The sequence below is a fragment of the Lactuca saligna genome, chromosome 3 (genome assembly GCF_052625555.1).
Source record: "Lactuca saligna cultivar CGN05327 chromosome 3, ASM5262555v1, whole genome shotgun sequence".
In the NCBI taxonomy this organism is placed as follows: Eukaryota; Viridiplantae; Streptophyta; class Magnoliopsida; order Asterales; family Asteraceae; genus Lactuca; species Lactuca saligna.
Window position 1 is genome coordinate 79,597,407 of NC_136419.1, and position 15,830 is coordinate 79,613,236.

A 15,830-nucleotide genomic window follows, 5' to 3' on the forward strand; every position below is an offset into this window, starting at 1 on the left:
GTGGGGTTGTCGAGGACCAGCAATGAATTGGCTTAACACATTCATTGAATACGTGATATCTATCTAGGTGGCTTGTAAGTAAAGTAAGTGTCAACTTTTGTATCCTTCTCAGCTTTGTCAAGATTCAAATTTTTCTCAATAGAGAAATAACTTGGGTTGCATCCTTGTAAACCAAAAGCTTCAAGGATATCAAGTATGTAGTTTCATTGACTTAGAAATAGTCCTTTAGGGGTGCAAGCGACTTCTATTCCAAGAAGAATATATGAGGTTTCCTAGATCTTCAATGTTGAACTAGTGGCTTAAATCATCCTTTGTGACTTGAACTTTCTAGTCGTAATTGCCAACCAAACCAACATCGTTGATATAGATAAGGGTGGCAACGAAACTATCACATTTTTTTGTGAATAAAGAGGGAATAGTCGACACGTGACTATTCAAAATTGGATGTAGATTAGGGAAGTGGTAAACTTTTGGTAGACATTATGTTAGGCTTGTTTTAGGGCATACAATGACTTTTGTAGACGAAAAACTCTTTTTCTTAACTTCCTTTGCAAAACCTTGTCGGATTTTCATTTAGATTTCTTCATTTAGGTCACCATGTAAGAAGGCGTTGTTGACATCGAGTTCTTGGATGGCCCAATTTCTTTTCAAGATCATGGCTAAAAGAGTTTTAACAGTGACAAGCTTTGCAACTGGTATAAGTGTGTCGTGATAATGCACACCCTCCATTTATGTGACCACTTTGCAACCATATGAGCTTTATATCTTTAAACTTTTCCATTAGTTTTATACTTCACTTTATAACCCCATTTTGAATCAATAACATGTTTTCCTTTGGGGAGATTTTCCAATTTCCATGTCCTATTCTTCTCTAAGGCTTGGATTTCCATTTTCATAGTTTCTTTCCACTTTAAAGTCTTGGTGGAAACATTTTAGCTCGTCATTGGAATCAATGGTCATTAGGTAAGCCTTGTGAGTATTAGAAAACTTTTGCAATGAAACAAAATTAGATAAGGTATGTACCGTAGAGGACGCTTGACTTAGTGGAGCTTGCGTATGATCAATAAACATGGGGAGTTGGACATGATAATCAACAAAGCATCTCGATTGAGAGTTGTTTCTTTTCTCACAAGTTGGAGCATCAGATTTTTTGGTGATGCCTTGAGGTTCCTAATTTTTTTTCTTAGTCATCACCAATGTTTATTGGGCTAGTAGTAGGCCCATCAGTTTTGGATGGAGAGGTCTCTTCATTAAGACTTTGGGTTGGAATGTTTAAACCGACATGATCTTGATTATCATTGGGCTGTGTTTTATTGTAATCCTATTAATTTTGTTCAGCATTGTGATCCAAATGTCTAGTACCTTCCAATGGATCATCATTAGTGTGTTTATCGTTTTTGCTGGAAAACAGAAATTGATCTTCATGGAGCCTCGCATCTCGAGAGACAATGATTCTTTTGTTTTCAATGTCAAGAACTTTGTAATCTTTAGTACCTTGTGGGTAACCTAAAAAACACAACAGACCTCCCCATTGCTTCACATTCATCTCCTTTGGTTTAATTACTTTTAAAATAAAATAAACAACCAAAGATTCTCTTATTTTCATAGTCTGGTCTTTGTTGAAAAATGATTTCATATTGAGTTTTATTTCCTATAACTTTAGAAGGAAACATTTTGATAATATAAGCAATAGTTATAACAAACTCACCTCAAAATCTTTTTGGTAAATTGGCTTCAAACCTAAGAGAACATGTAGTTTTAAGGAGATTTTCTAGGTGGTCTCAATTGAAATTCCTTTTTATTATGTAAGTTGATCATTTTCATGTGAAGTGACTTCCCCTCCGTTATCACTTCTAATTTTCTTAACATGTTTTCCAAATTGTATCCTTAGCAAATTATAGAAGTTAATAAGACATTTTCCAGGTTCATGTTTTTGCTTGATTAGAAAGAACTAAACACCCCTACTAAAATCATCAAAACGATTAAAAAATAGCTAGTACCAACTTTGTTTTAGGCCAAGAGGAAGTTCATCATCTTCTGTGACCCGTCATTGTAATTGTTGATAGTGAGAACATTACTAACCTGTATTTGTTTTAGGTAATCCGATGGATGTATGTAGACTGGGGAGTTTGCTTTCATGCAATGTAATAAAATCAGACAAAAGAGGACCATTAAATGGGAGAGAGATACCTTGAAAAAGATGATGATCACAAAATTCTTTCATAGTTATTCTTTACCTTTCCATAGCAAGAAAGCAAAAAAAAAAAGTTCTTTTTCTTAACAAATCTCTTCATTTCAAACTCTCTAGTAGCGGAGAAAGATAAACAAGCTCTAATCGAATACATATATTTGCTACTAAAGTCCATTTGTTGCAAAGTAGAATCCAAAAATCTCCAATTTCACGAATCAAACATTTTGTTAAAATCCATTTAAACAATAAATAAAATTATTTTCACTTTTCGGCGTGCAAAAGCAATCATCAAGAATACCTGTTCCTTCGGTGTAAGCCGATTGTTCCGATATAACAATCTTGCCTATGAATGTCTTGAGTCGTAAGGCCAGAAAATTGGAAATAATCTTATACATGCATACTATCAAATTCATCGATTATAATATTTTTAAAGAAATGAGTCTCTTACTCTCGAAATAAGCCAAATAAATGACGCATTGCACTTTTTTCTAATCACTTCGGTCTTTTCTAATCCTTTAATAAAATCGAAAGTCTTATTTTTAAAGATCTTTCAATACTTATGAAACTAGATATAAGATCAATGTATTACATGAATTTATTTAAAAGAAAAAACTGAATATAAAATTCTAAACATTTAAGAAGTTTGAATTCATAAGAAAAATAAGAAAAATATTAAATTATAAAAATTAAAGTGTTTTTTTTCTCTAAATTTAAATAAATAATTTAGATAAATAAATAAAGTAAATTAGTAAAGTTTTAATTTAGTAATTTTGAAATTAAAAGAAAGTTCATTAAGGAAATTAATATGCGTTTATTATTTCATTTAAATACTATGTGAAATTAATAAAATAGAAAAACCATAAAATAACATGTGAAATAAAAATTAATTCAATATAAACACAAAATGACATTTGACAAATTGAATAAAAACGTAACAAATAGCAAAAAAAAAAAAAAAACATTCATTTATTAGAGTAGATTAAAAAGTAAAGCCATTTTATCCAAAAGCATTATCATTTCCACGTCTCTAAACCACATTTTTCATTTCGTAAATCGATAAAGAATTATCCAAAAACTCACAATGCATAGATGATAATTTCATGAAAATTTCATTTAAAAGCTTTGATCTCACATTTATATTTTTAATTATATTAGAAGCAAAAATCTTCCATACCCTCCAATTTCTTCTTTGAAGGATTCGCAGACCAAGTCTCTTTAGTTGTGAGACAATGAGTTTTGTTTTTCCATTTCTTTCATTCCATGAGAAAATTACTAATTTCGTCTCTTTAAACGTTCTATTTCATGAAACTGTAAAAAGTTATCCTATATATATTTTTTTAATTATTTGTAGAAAAATTAGGCTTGGTTCTAGATCATATAACTTTAAATAAAATATCCGATTTTTAATGTTCCCTTTATAGACCCTTTGTTAATTACAACTAGGGGTGTAAGTGAGTTGTGTTATTCGTGAACTACTCGAGATTGACTTGTTAAAAATTCAACTCGAGCTCGAGTTAAACGAGTCCGAACAGTGCTCGAGATTAACATATGACTCATTTATTAAACGAGCTTGAACCCGAGCTTATGTTACAGAGTTCGATTTGGCTCGCGAACAAAATTTGAACCTATATATATATATATATATATATATATATATATATATATATATATATATATATATATATATATGTATGTATGTATGTATGTATGTATGTATGTATGTATGTATGTATTCTTTGTAGTTTAGCTACTTATGTTCTTATGTTTAATTAGATTTTATAGATATTAAACTAGTAGAAATATGGAATATATGAATACATATTCCCATGTTAGATTATTCATTTGAATGTATGATAAACAACTTAGCGAGCTCAAAAACCATACACGAGCTCGAGTCGAGCATAGGTTCATATAAGCTCGCATAATAAACAAGCCAAACATGAGCTTTAAAACTAGGTTCGAAACGAGCCGAGCTCGAGCCCAAATGAATATAAATGAGCTCAAGCCGGGCTTGGCTACATTTGGATTCTATTTAGCTCATTTACACTTCTAATTATAAATTCCTATTTCATAAAACTTATAAAATTATCCCATATACCATATATTTTTTAATTAGTAGCCTAGGTTTTAAAACATATAAGATATCTTTTAGAACATTTAAGACAAAATAAAAATCCGATTTTTGATGTTCCATTGTTAATTACAGTCGGGATGTTCTTGAAAGCCTATACTATTTTTTTAAACCAACAAATCTTACATACTCATAATCTAACACGGAATTTCATTTATATATCTATGACATGACTCAAACCATTGACTTAAAAAAAATAGTACTTGATACTGATGTGCTAAAAAACTTTTATTTGAAAGCCTTTACTAATAATTATTTTGAAAGCCTTTACTAATAATTATTAACAATTAAATGTCATCGTTAAATTGTACCAAAAGTGATTGATGCAAGCTTGTAGGTGTAACAATAATTTGTATAGAATCAATAACTTCTTGATGAGTAATAGGTTGGGCTGATACATCTATTATGACGTAAAGGATTTCCTCTTGATGCAAAAACCAAACATCGACTCTATTTTATTGAGTAAAACTGTAAAATTGGAAGTTTTTAATTTTATTTTATTATTTATTATCTTTTAAATATTCTTAAGTAATAATCAGTTAATGACTATGAATAATTACTTATCATTATTTTAATTGTAAAATTGGAAGTTATTTTTTTTAAACTTTTTTTTATTCTTAGGTGATGATCAGTTAATGACTATGAATAATTAGTTGTCATTATTTTTGGTTGATTTAAATATTATTGAAATGATCAATAGATTTTAATTGCTATAAACCATCTAAAACAATAATTTGTTGAGGTTAAATTGGCTAGAATCTTGTATCCACTATGAAAATTGAAAAATTATTTTTTTAGACACTTTCTCGTAAGCTTTCATTGTGCTTTTGTTATGTTTTTTTTGTTTTTTTTAAGTAAAACGACTAATTTGTCTCTTTTATATATTTATAGCAATTTACTTTCATTTACTTTATTTATTATTATTATAACAAAGCAATGGGTCTCATACAAAACCCATCCCATCCCACTTCTTAAACTCACCCCTAACCCCTCAACTCCGAAGACTCCCATCCTAGCCCTATTTTGCTTTGTTAAATCGAGAAAAAAAAATTATCCACATACTATCTTTGTTTGAGAAATAAAATTTATTACTATTACCTTATAGTTTATTAGTTAATTAACTTATTGAATTATAAGTTAATAAGATTAAGTGAGTTAATTTATGAAAAAATAACTTATTAACAATTTTTCACCCTTATAAATTAATTTTTATCCAAATATTTTTTTTGTTTATAGCAGTATCAAACAGCTACCAAGCTAATAAGTTATTTTGTCAACCACCACTTGAATAGGAAAATGTTTCGATACACAAAGGTATTCCATGATCGAGACGAGGAATGAAAAAAACAAATCTAGGTTGAAGATGATGAAAGTGATACAAGATTCCAAGTTAATTTATCGACTTTCAATCTAAGTAGGTATTGGAGAATTTGAGAATGACTCAGTTCCATCTCATGCTCATCTCTTTAAATTCCAACATAGCAAGTTGAGCTATGCATCTAGAGTGATGTCTATTTTTATTGTAGATCTGTAGTGTCCTATCACTATATGAAGAATAAACTAATAAGGTTGAAATGTTGAATAATATCTTCATTGTTGTTAACTTGGTGATTATTAATATTTGAGTTGAAAATAAGAAAAATTTAGATAACTGAACTAAAATCATTTTAAAAAACATAGACACCAAGGTGTATCACCCTTCATCATTTCTTTTTGCCGCTTAAACATCACCTCAATTTCCTTTCATTTTCTTTCTACTTTTCAAAGCATTTCGCCTCTTTATATATATATATATATATATATATATATATATATATATATATATATATATATATATATATATATATATATATATATATATATATATGTTTAGATTCTATAAAAAATAAAAAACCGTAAAGAAAACCGTAAAACTCATAAAAATGTATAAAACAAAATACTTATAAATCACAAAACTTTTTTATTTTTTTAATTTTTAATGAAAAAATCGCAGGTTTTTAAATAAATTCGTTGATTTTTTTTAATATTTTTTTTAAATAAATTGATTTTTAATTGTTTTTTTCAACGAAATTTTTAAAAAACCTACGATTTTCTTATAAAAAAAGAAATTTTTTTTTTATAATCTCTAAGTATTTTTTATGTATTTTTATGATTTTTAGGGTTTTTTTATTTTCGAAATAACCCTTCCCTATATATATATAGTGCCGTAGTTTTAAAAACTACTTAATAATTAAATATGATTAATAAATTTTAAATTAATAAAAATCTAACAATTTTAATATTTGGAAAAAAGCACATAAATGAAAAAAACATAACGTGAATTAAAATAAAACCGGTGACAACGAATCCAACTGATACAGTTTTTTTTAATGTCCTATTGACCGATTCATCATTATAACCATTTAGGATCTGTCTGAAGAAAGATGGTCGATGTTTTGCATAAAAAAATTATATCTTTCATCTGTTGTTTTTCGAACGCGTTGTAACATTCGTTTCAAGTACATTTCTCTTTTTGGCTTTAAATATTAAAAGTTTGTAATTTAAGTCCTTATGTCGGGTGTAATCAAAGTTCATAGGGCATACCTTGCCAAATCTTAGACACGAGGTTTTCCACCTAGTATGTTAGGCGTACACATGGTACGCTGGACGTATCGAGTCAAGTGTAAACTCTATTTTTTAGGTTTTGGACCCTATTTATGCATCCTTACAGACAATTAGGGTGCCCCATTATGAGCTCCCATTCCCTTGAAGACACCCCATGAAACCCTAGCTTCCATTTGTGCGAATCTTGCGTTTTTGAGTGATTTTAGTGTGTTTTGGTGCATCTTGAAGAAGAAGAAGCTTGGTGGATGATTTGATTGAGTTGGAGCTTATGGATCCAAGGTCTATTCATCCTTATCATCCTCCAAGATGTATAAAGTCTTGACCTTGGTTATTTTCTGTTTAGATCTATGATTAGTTGAGGTTGGACCAGATTCAACTCCCATGGATGAGTTCTTGTGATTAAATACTACTCCAGAATGTTTTAGTGGTCCTTTTGATGTTTCCGAGGCTCCTTGATGATAAAGTTTGCATCTTGATGGTTACGGAACAACTGTGCAAAAGTTTATTATTATTTTATGAAAAAAGAATACTAGATCTAGGATTTGAAGCTCTTGGAGACATTAAAAGGTTTAAAGCTTCCAACGTTATAGACCAAGACCTTATTTAGGAGTAGATATGAGATTTTAACGTTAGGGTCTTAAGGGATTAATCCCTATAGATAAGAATGAGACATTGATCAGTATGATTGCGTACTTCTATGTATGATGAGCGTATGGGGTTTGAGTCTCGTCTGTTCCTCACTTTGGATTCTTGTACTCACAAGTTGGGCTTTTAGGCTTTAGTCTACTATGGGCCATTGTTGGGTCATAATTCCTTTTCGATTTAGGCCATAATTTAGCCTTAGCTCTTTATGGATATCAGATATTTCTAGACCTTCGGAAATATTGGGCTTTGGGCCGTTATTACTCATGACTTATCAACGAAGGGTAAAATGGTCTTCTTCACTAGAAGTCAGGATTTCAGATTAAGACTATCTTTCATGGTTTATTTACTAATTGTTAATTAGGGTTTTATTATTTAGTGCAAGGATTTTTCTGTTCAATAGCACTAGTGTTATTTGTCTATTAGCGGATCGAGGTGAGTGTTCTCAAAATGTTTAGTGGGTCAAAGGCACTAATGCCGACCCATTGATTATTGTTATTAGAATGCTAGTTGTTTATGTCACTCTTTCATGTATTGTATTTGTTTGTATGTATGTTGGGCGAGGCTCGATGTCGGGAAAGGCTCGATGCCAGGTGAGGCCTAATGAGTGTTTTGGGCAGGGCCTATTGCATCTTACTGACAGATCTAAACCATGTGGCGCCCGATACAGGTTGGGCGGGGTCCATTATATGTATTATATGTGGTATTTTTCAGGGGCTCACTAAGCTTTTTGCTTATGGTTTTAAGTTTATGCTTTAGGTATTCCAGTTCGACGGTGAAGAGCTCGAGATGATCGTATTGCACACACCATGTTTTTTGAATAATTAACTCAGATGTATTTTGGATATGGATGATATACTCTGATTTCCATTTTGGTTTGCTATGAAAAAGAATCAATTGGTTATTTTTCTAATAAAAAGAAATTTTTTATTAAAATTTTGGGACGTTACATGCATCATTTTCTTTTCATCGTACTTCTTTTTTTGTTTTTGACCATTTTTTTTCAAATGTCAAATGTTCATTGAAATTTAAGTTATTGTTCGAGAATCATTTTAATTTTTACATTTCCTTTGCTTTACTAAATTCTAATGCATTTGAAGAAGACCCATTCATTTTCGTATCCCTCGTACCCATTGGGTGGACAATTTCTTCTAACTAGAGCTCCTCATCTTCATTTAAGTCTAACCCGACATGAGCATCAGAAGAGTTCTATAATTGGTTGATGACTTTTTTGTTCTTTTTCTTTGTATTAAGTACTAAACCTTTCCAAGGATCATTATATTTGTATTGCCTTGCATTGTTTCCTTTGTGAATTCATACGCTCCTTGGTGATTATCTTTATCACTTTGTCCACTTTTTCATTGGCTTTTTAGGTTGTTGTACAACCCATTCATCTTTGTAACATTCTTGCTGATATCTCAAAACCTTGTATTCTATTATTGTTTATTATGTTAGTCACCATCGTTCATTTCTTCGAGAAATCATTTAGTAATGTGGTACCGAAAAAGATTAATTGATTGTGAATTTCCTTCCTTTGCATCATCGAATATGTCAACTTATTATTTTATAAATACCAATTCTTCCACCGGAGTCCACCCTTGTGGGGATTCCTTTTTAGTGGATGCCTCTTCTTTTCCTTTTCATTGAGGAGGGGGTTGGTTCCAAAAGATGTCTTATGTTGAGCGGTTTTTTGTTTACTAGGAACAAAAGTTGGTCCAAACCCGACCTAAAAAACCTAGAAACTAGTTAATAGGACTTTGAAGGACTGGAAACCAAAACGGTATATAGAAAACCGATTAAGGATAAGATATCGAGTAAAAATGATATAAAGCCGAAAAACCCAGAAATATCAAAGCGGGTCGGGTAGAAGCTGGTAAAGTGGGTATAGAATTAGAAAACCTGATATTTTTTGGTAATTACTTAGTTAGTTGAACTTTAAAAATTTGCAGCTTTGATATCCCAATTTTGTAGGACTGTAAGTCATTGAATATTAAACCAAAAATGACAAAATTATGGTATAAAATCATGTAAAAGCTCTAAAATACAAATTGAAAAAAATTTATGCTAATCCAACTTTAAACGAATTAGACAATGTAGTCCTTGAGGAAGCTGATTGTTGTGTTGTAAGCTCTAATGATAGATTCATTAGTTTGATGATCTTCGAGATGAAAAACCATGGGGATAATGTGATTCGGATTCAATGATGGTGATAGTAAATTCCTTGTTTCGAGATATGAAGTATCTGTAAACAACACAATCGAGATCAAACTTGCTTGGGAACTTTGTACCATAACCAACAATCTTGGTAATTTTGTTTCGAGACCACACTTCCTTTTGGGATCATGCATTGATGGAATAAAAGGTTTTCAATCTCTCACACTTAGTTCAGATGATGGTTTGAGGATCATCGGATGGATGCAAAGATGCGAACTTGATGTAGTAACATCCATGAGTAGAGATTGGTAAGTCAAGTCAGTCTGCCTCATTTGTTGGAAGATCAAAATACATGAAGGGTATAAAGTTGATCCCGTGTAAGATTCCTTCTTAGAAAAGAGGAGAAATCCCAACATCATATTGGGATTATCTTTCAGTTCTTGAATCTTGATACGTTCTTCTAGTGCTTGTTGTATTTGTTCTTTAGACCAACCCTCAAACTTTTTGCACGACTGTATTGAGTTGTCCAATTCAAAGGCAATTATTTTTCCTTTGTCTTTAGATTAATCGCCAGGAGTAGAGATCGTTGAGATGATTTGATGACCAGAATAAGTAATGTGTATCTCAGATGGAAGAGGAACCAAAGGCTCTTCAGTAAGGTCATCATGTTTCCTAGTAGGAGAACCTTCATCAATTTGGACAATACTTAGAGCAGGAATCGGTGGAGACATTGGCTGAGTAGCTCAGAAGGCATCAACTTTCATCCTTGTTTTTAACATAGCCATGTCACACATTCTTTTAAATGCATCTGCTAAAGTTGGTGGCTAAGAAACGGATGAATATTTCTTCATCTCTTCTTCCGAAAAGATTTTGGAGATGACAGGATGTTCCCTGATTGCTTTCAATCCAAGAATCACATTACTTATTAGATGATTTTCATCAACATTATCTTTTTCTTCAGAAGTTTCTATTTCCATGATTTATTCATTAGAGGTTTCTTAATAGCATGTCGCAACTCCTAACAAACAAATAATATAATTTACAATACTAATCTGATGCAGCAAGGGGTAATGCAGGAAAGCAGGGTCGAATCCACAGGGACACGCCTTAAGGTCTATGCCTTTTTTGCGTAAGGAACTCACAAAATTTAAAAAAAATAAAATAAAATGGGGGGATTTTTTGGCTATTAAAACTAACTTGGGCATAAACTTATAAAATAAAATTTCAATTTAACCACTGGAATAAAATTCAAAATGTAAAAGAATTTTCAGTTTTGCGGTGACTATCTTAATCATGCAAATGACGTTAAACATGATTATAGAACTATATAATGTTTAAAATGGTAGTGAAAATCATTAGTACGCTCTAAAATATTCTTTTACTAAAATGTTTAATCGAAATAAGTTCATTTAATTAAACCTTACATTTTGCTGAAGTAACCAAATAGGCTCTTAATTAATTTAGAAAAGTAGCATTAGACGTAGTTTAAAGTCCAATATTTCTCATAAGCTTGGAAGCGTAGTACCTGAAAGTGAACTGCTAGCAATCCTCAATCTTAAAGTTCTAAAGTCAATTTTATTTTCGGAATGCTTTATGTTTAGGAACCAATATATGTTCTGAAATGAAGATTGAGGGTTAGATTCCGAAGTCGATTTGTGTCCAGAATGAAGAAATATTTTGTCTACTTTGTCTTTAATTATTCTTGTCATTTATATGATGTAAAAACTCATAGGACATAGTTCTTTTGTCAAAATGGATAATCAGAATGCCAGGTGTAATTCTTTTATCCGGACCTATGTATGCTGAATGGTATGTATGATGTAACATCTTCTCCTATATATGGAAACTTTTAATGACAAGAATGTTAGAAAAATTGTTTAACTAAAGATAGAATTATTCTATTTTACTTTACTTTCTATTCTCTTTCAAATCATTCACTCAACATTCTTCTTGTTTATTTATTGTCTTTACCTTGATCATTGTCTTCACTCTTCATTATAATCTTGAATACTTTGTTGAATGCTTTAACTCAGACTTGACTGGTCTTACCAAAGTTAACTGGAGCATTCCTTAGTCGCAGATATTGATCTTAAGCATTAAATCAAGGTTTGAGTTTTCAAACCTTGTCCTTGTGAATTAGATCATCTTGATTTCACAGGAACTTATGCACTCTTTATGGTCTTCATGGCATCGATGGATGGTTGGAGCTCCTAACTGATCTCTTCATCGGAAAGATATACAGATGGAATGTGAATGCAAAGTGTACATTCTCAAATAGAGATGAGAATGTATTCTACTTGATCGCGAGATAGCTTTGGATGTTGTAAGTGAGCCTTTTCAACAAAAACAACCTAATGTTTGTCAAATATACCCGATCGTCCTTTACTTGAACCAAGTATCAGAACGGCTGGGACTTTTAACATAGGTGGGACTACTCCTATCTCGGAATTCTTAGAATCATTGATAGGGGCCATTGAATGTGCTTGTGTAGAAGAAATGGAAAAGTTCAAGTTGACTCTTAAGTATGCCGTAGGGATTGCAATGGACTATATTAAATAGCACCACATTTTTTAGAAGGTAGGTGTAGGTTATGCGTAGACTCGTCATGTATGTATGTAGAGTTTGATATTGAATCTCCAAAGGGTACTTCGGAATAGTGGATGGGTGGGGTTGGTGGAGACCGAGAGTCAGGTCGAGAGTCGATTTGTGAGTCCTTTGAAGAGGATTCACCAACTTTGGTTATTTTTGTGTCCTTTACTTTAGCAAATGACTCCTTTGTCTTGGCAATACATTTTATATGATCTTTCTAGGCAGTTGGTCTATTCTCTTCTAAGGCTACATCATCCAAGACAGGGGCATGTTGTGTTGGGACAAACACAACCGAAGACTCAAGATGTCATTTATGATAAGGAGAATCAAAATGAATAATGCTGAATAATTGCTTAGGTAGACGTTTGATAAGTCCAAAAGCAGTTTGAATAGGTAACCTATAAGTTTTTAATTGTTTTAAAAGAGCAGTATACCTCTCAGATGTCGGAGTTGATTAAAATGGCTTTGTTTTGCTCCGAATACAGCTGTTGGAGGGGTAGATCCCATAATCTTTGACTTGGGGTCTCATTTTCCTTCCTTTTTGAAGAGTTTAAAACAAACTTGAAGATCGATTAGATCTATGAAACAGGTAGAGAAACAATCAGATAAACAATTAAGAACAAGCTAATGGATCAAACGGTGTCGAATGATTTAATAAACAGAAGAGCTCGATAAAGAACATCAACTGTAGAGGATTTTAGGGTTTACAAACAATCAATGAGAGTGACGACTGTTACTATACGCATACATGCATGCATATATTTATAATACAACCCTAACAGTTTTTCTAAGAAAAAGAAGGCTATTCTAGATAAACACAGATTGACAAGCCCAATCCGGCTGTAAAACATAAGGGCCCAAGACGCAACACAATAATCTTCAACAATATCCCCCTTTGCGTCTTTGGCACAGAGCCTTCATTCCCTTTTAACAGTAGAAGGCTTCTTTACCGTTTCAAAAATCCTCGGTATAATAGCCAGAATGTGATGCCTGAAGGTAATATACCATCGAAGCATATCAGTGAAGTTCTTCTTGTCTGCTGTGGAGTTCTGCTTGCATCGGTGAATGATGTTTATGGTATGCTCCAGACAGTCTGTTGAAAACAGATGCTTGTCTACCAGAGCAAACAGAAACTTGTGCTTGTCGCCTCTTGTGAACACGACCGTCAGATTTGAAGAGTCAATTTGGCTTAACTTCATTTTGTGTACGTCTCCTGTCTTGGAAGTAGGCTTGACGGTCGGTTTCTTGTTCATTATTTTTGCTATTTCCTGATCCATAGTGGCGAGCTCATGGATATAGGAAGCCAACATTCTTTTGAGATGTTTCAGAATCGGTTCATACTCTCTTTGATTGGAGAGAAGAATGTTGTATAGCAGAATCCAATCATGGGGATTCAGACTGGGAAGATCTGCTAGAGAAATAAAATGTTCTGTGTTGGTCGTTCCTCTGTTGATTTTGAAGTTAACATTCACAAATTTCCCAACCTGTGTTGGTTTCAGTACCTTGACTTTAATTATCTTCTGTGCACTCCATGTCAAGTACTGTGGTTGACCATACTTCAGATAAAAATCTATTAATTCTCTGTCAACCTTCAAGTTTGGATGAGGGACGTCAACAGTGAAATCGAAGCAATGAAATGTAAAAGCTTTTCGTGTGATTGGCATGTCAAACTGCGAGTCTTTGGTATTTTCACACTCAAAGGATGCAATCGGTTCCAACCAATATATGGAGGGAAACTCAATCCCTTGATTGATGAGTGTGTCTCTATCCCATTCTGGGAACAGAGTCTTCTTGGCTTGTAAAGCATCCTCATCCTCCTTGAGTCTTCTTTCTTTGGCCTCTGCCTCTCGAGCTATTTTCATTGTTTCATCCAGCTCTTTGTCCCTTTTCTTTCATTGAAGAGCTTCAGCAATAGTTTCATCGGTATCTGACTCGCTCTCAACAAGAAATTGTTTTCCAGAACCCGAAGCTAAATTAACCTTCGGTTCTGTCTTTGGAATACCCTCTTCTCCCCCTTGTCTCGGAAGAACAAGCTTCTCCGAGACACCCTTCATTTCGCTCAAGATGTTAATTGCAGGAAGGAGTTTTGCCTGGAGAGGCTGTTTGATGGTAAGGGTAAGAAAGGGATCATGAGTGTCGAGGACAGTTGTCAGAATATTCTTGACATCACCAGCGCAACCTTGAAGAACAGCCCGCTGAGTTTTCAGCAAAGAGATTTCTTGTTGAGCCTGGGCCAGTTGTATCTTCTGAAGGTCAATAGTTGCCTGATGCTTGACAAGATCTTCTTTTAAGGTGCTCTCTGCTGCTAGAGAAGCAAAACGTGAATCCTAAGATTTGAGAAAAGAGGTGGATTCAGTTTTGAGGTCAGCACGCAGAGCCTCAAACTTGGAGGTTTCACCCTGAAGGGTAGCTGAAAAGGAGTCTACAGACGTCTGAAACTTGGCCGCATTAGCATCAGCATGTGCTTTGAGAGAGTCAAGAAAGATCTGAGTTGTGTGAACAACCTTAGAGACTTCCTTTGTAGCTTTGGAGCATGAAGCTGCTGAGTTATCAATGGCATCAATAGAACGATCCAGAGCGTCAGTATACATCTTGATCGCAGACTCGATGAAGGCTTTCAGCACCACACCCCCATAGGCTTTATTGTCAGCCATCAAACTGTCGAGTTTGTCATGAATTTCTTGAAGTTGCTGACTGGTAATAAGGGTATCGACATCAGTATCTGTGGGAATCCGGTATGGGCTATAATAAAGAGAATCATACTCTTCATCATCACCGCCCAAAGTAGCACCGGAGTGTGAGGATGGAGAAGGTGATTGTGGGATGTTGATGACGGGGGTTTCAACCACAGTAGTAGCCCCAGTATCAGATACATTGACTGTAACTGGTGGCTGAGAAGAGGTGGTAGTAACCGATTCAGTGATGATTGGAGTGGGGATAGAAGAGGTAGGTATAGTAACAGAGAAAGGAATAGTTGGTTCTGTTGTAGTGGGAGGGATGATTATAGGAACAGAAAGTGGGACCGTCTATTTCGGTGATGGGGGTGGGGTAGGAATTTTAGGAGAAGGTGGAGGAGTGGGTGATTTTGTAATTTTGGGAGATGCTGGTGGAGAGGGAAGATGAGTGACTGCAGGAGAGGATGGTTGTTGAGGAGACTAAGCAGGAGTTGGCTCTGTTGGAGAAGCATGAGGAGCAGCAGCCTCTGTGTCGGATTGGTCATGTGGAGCAGAGCCAAGAGAAGGGGATCCTTTGGCCCTCTTAGCCATCTTCTTAACTTTCTTGGATTTGGACCGAGAAGGTTCATCGGCATCATGTTTTCGCTTGGAGGATCTTGGCTTTCTCTCCTTTTGCGATTCAGATTCTTTCTTCTCCTTTTTCTCCTTTTTACTAGCCCTCTTGCCACGGTTGGCAGGTTGATCAAGGGCTTCCAAGGCAGCTTTCTGTTCGTCAGACAGAATCCTTGGGGGCAAGGGGGTTCTGGTGCTGTAGTCAGCCATGATCTTGCTGTGAGGCGTGACA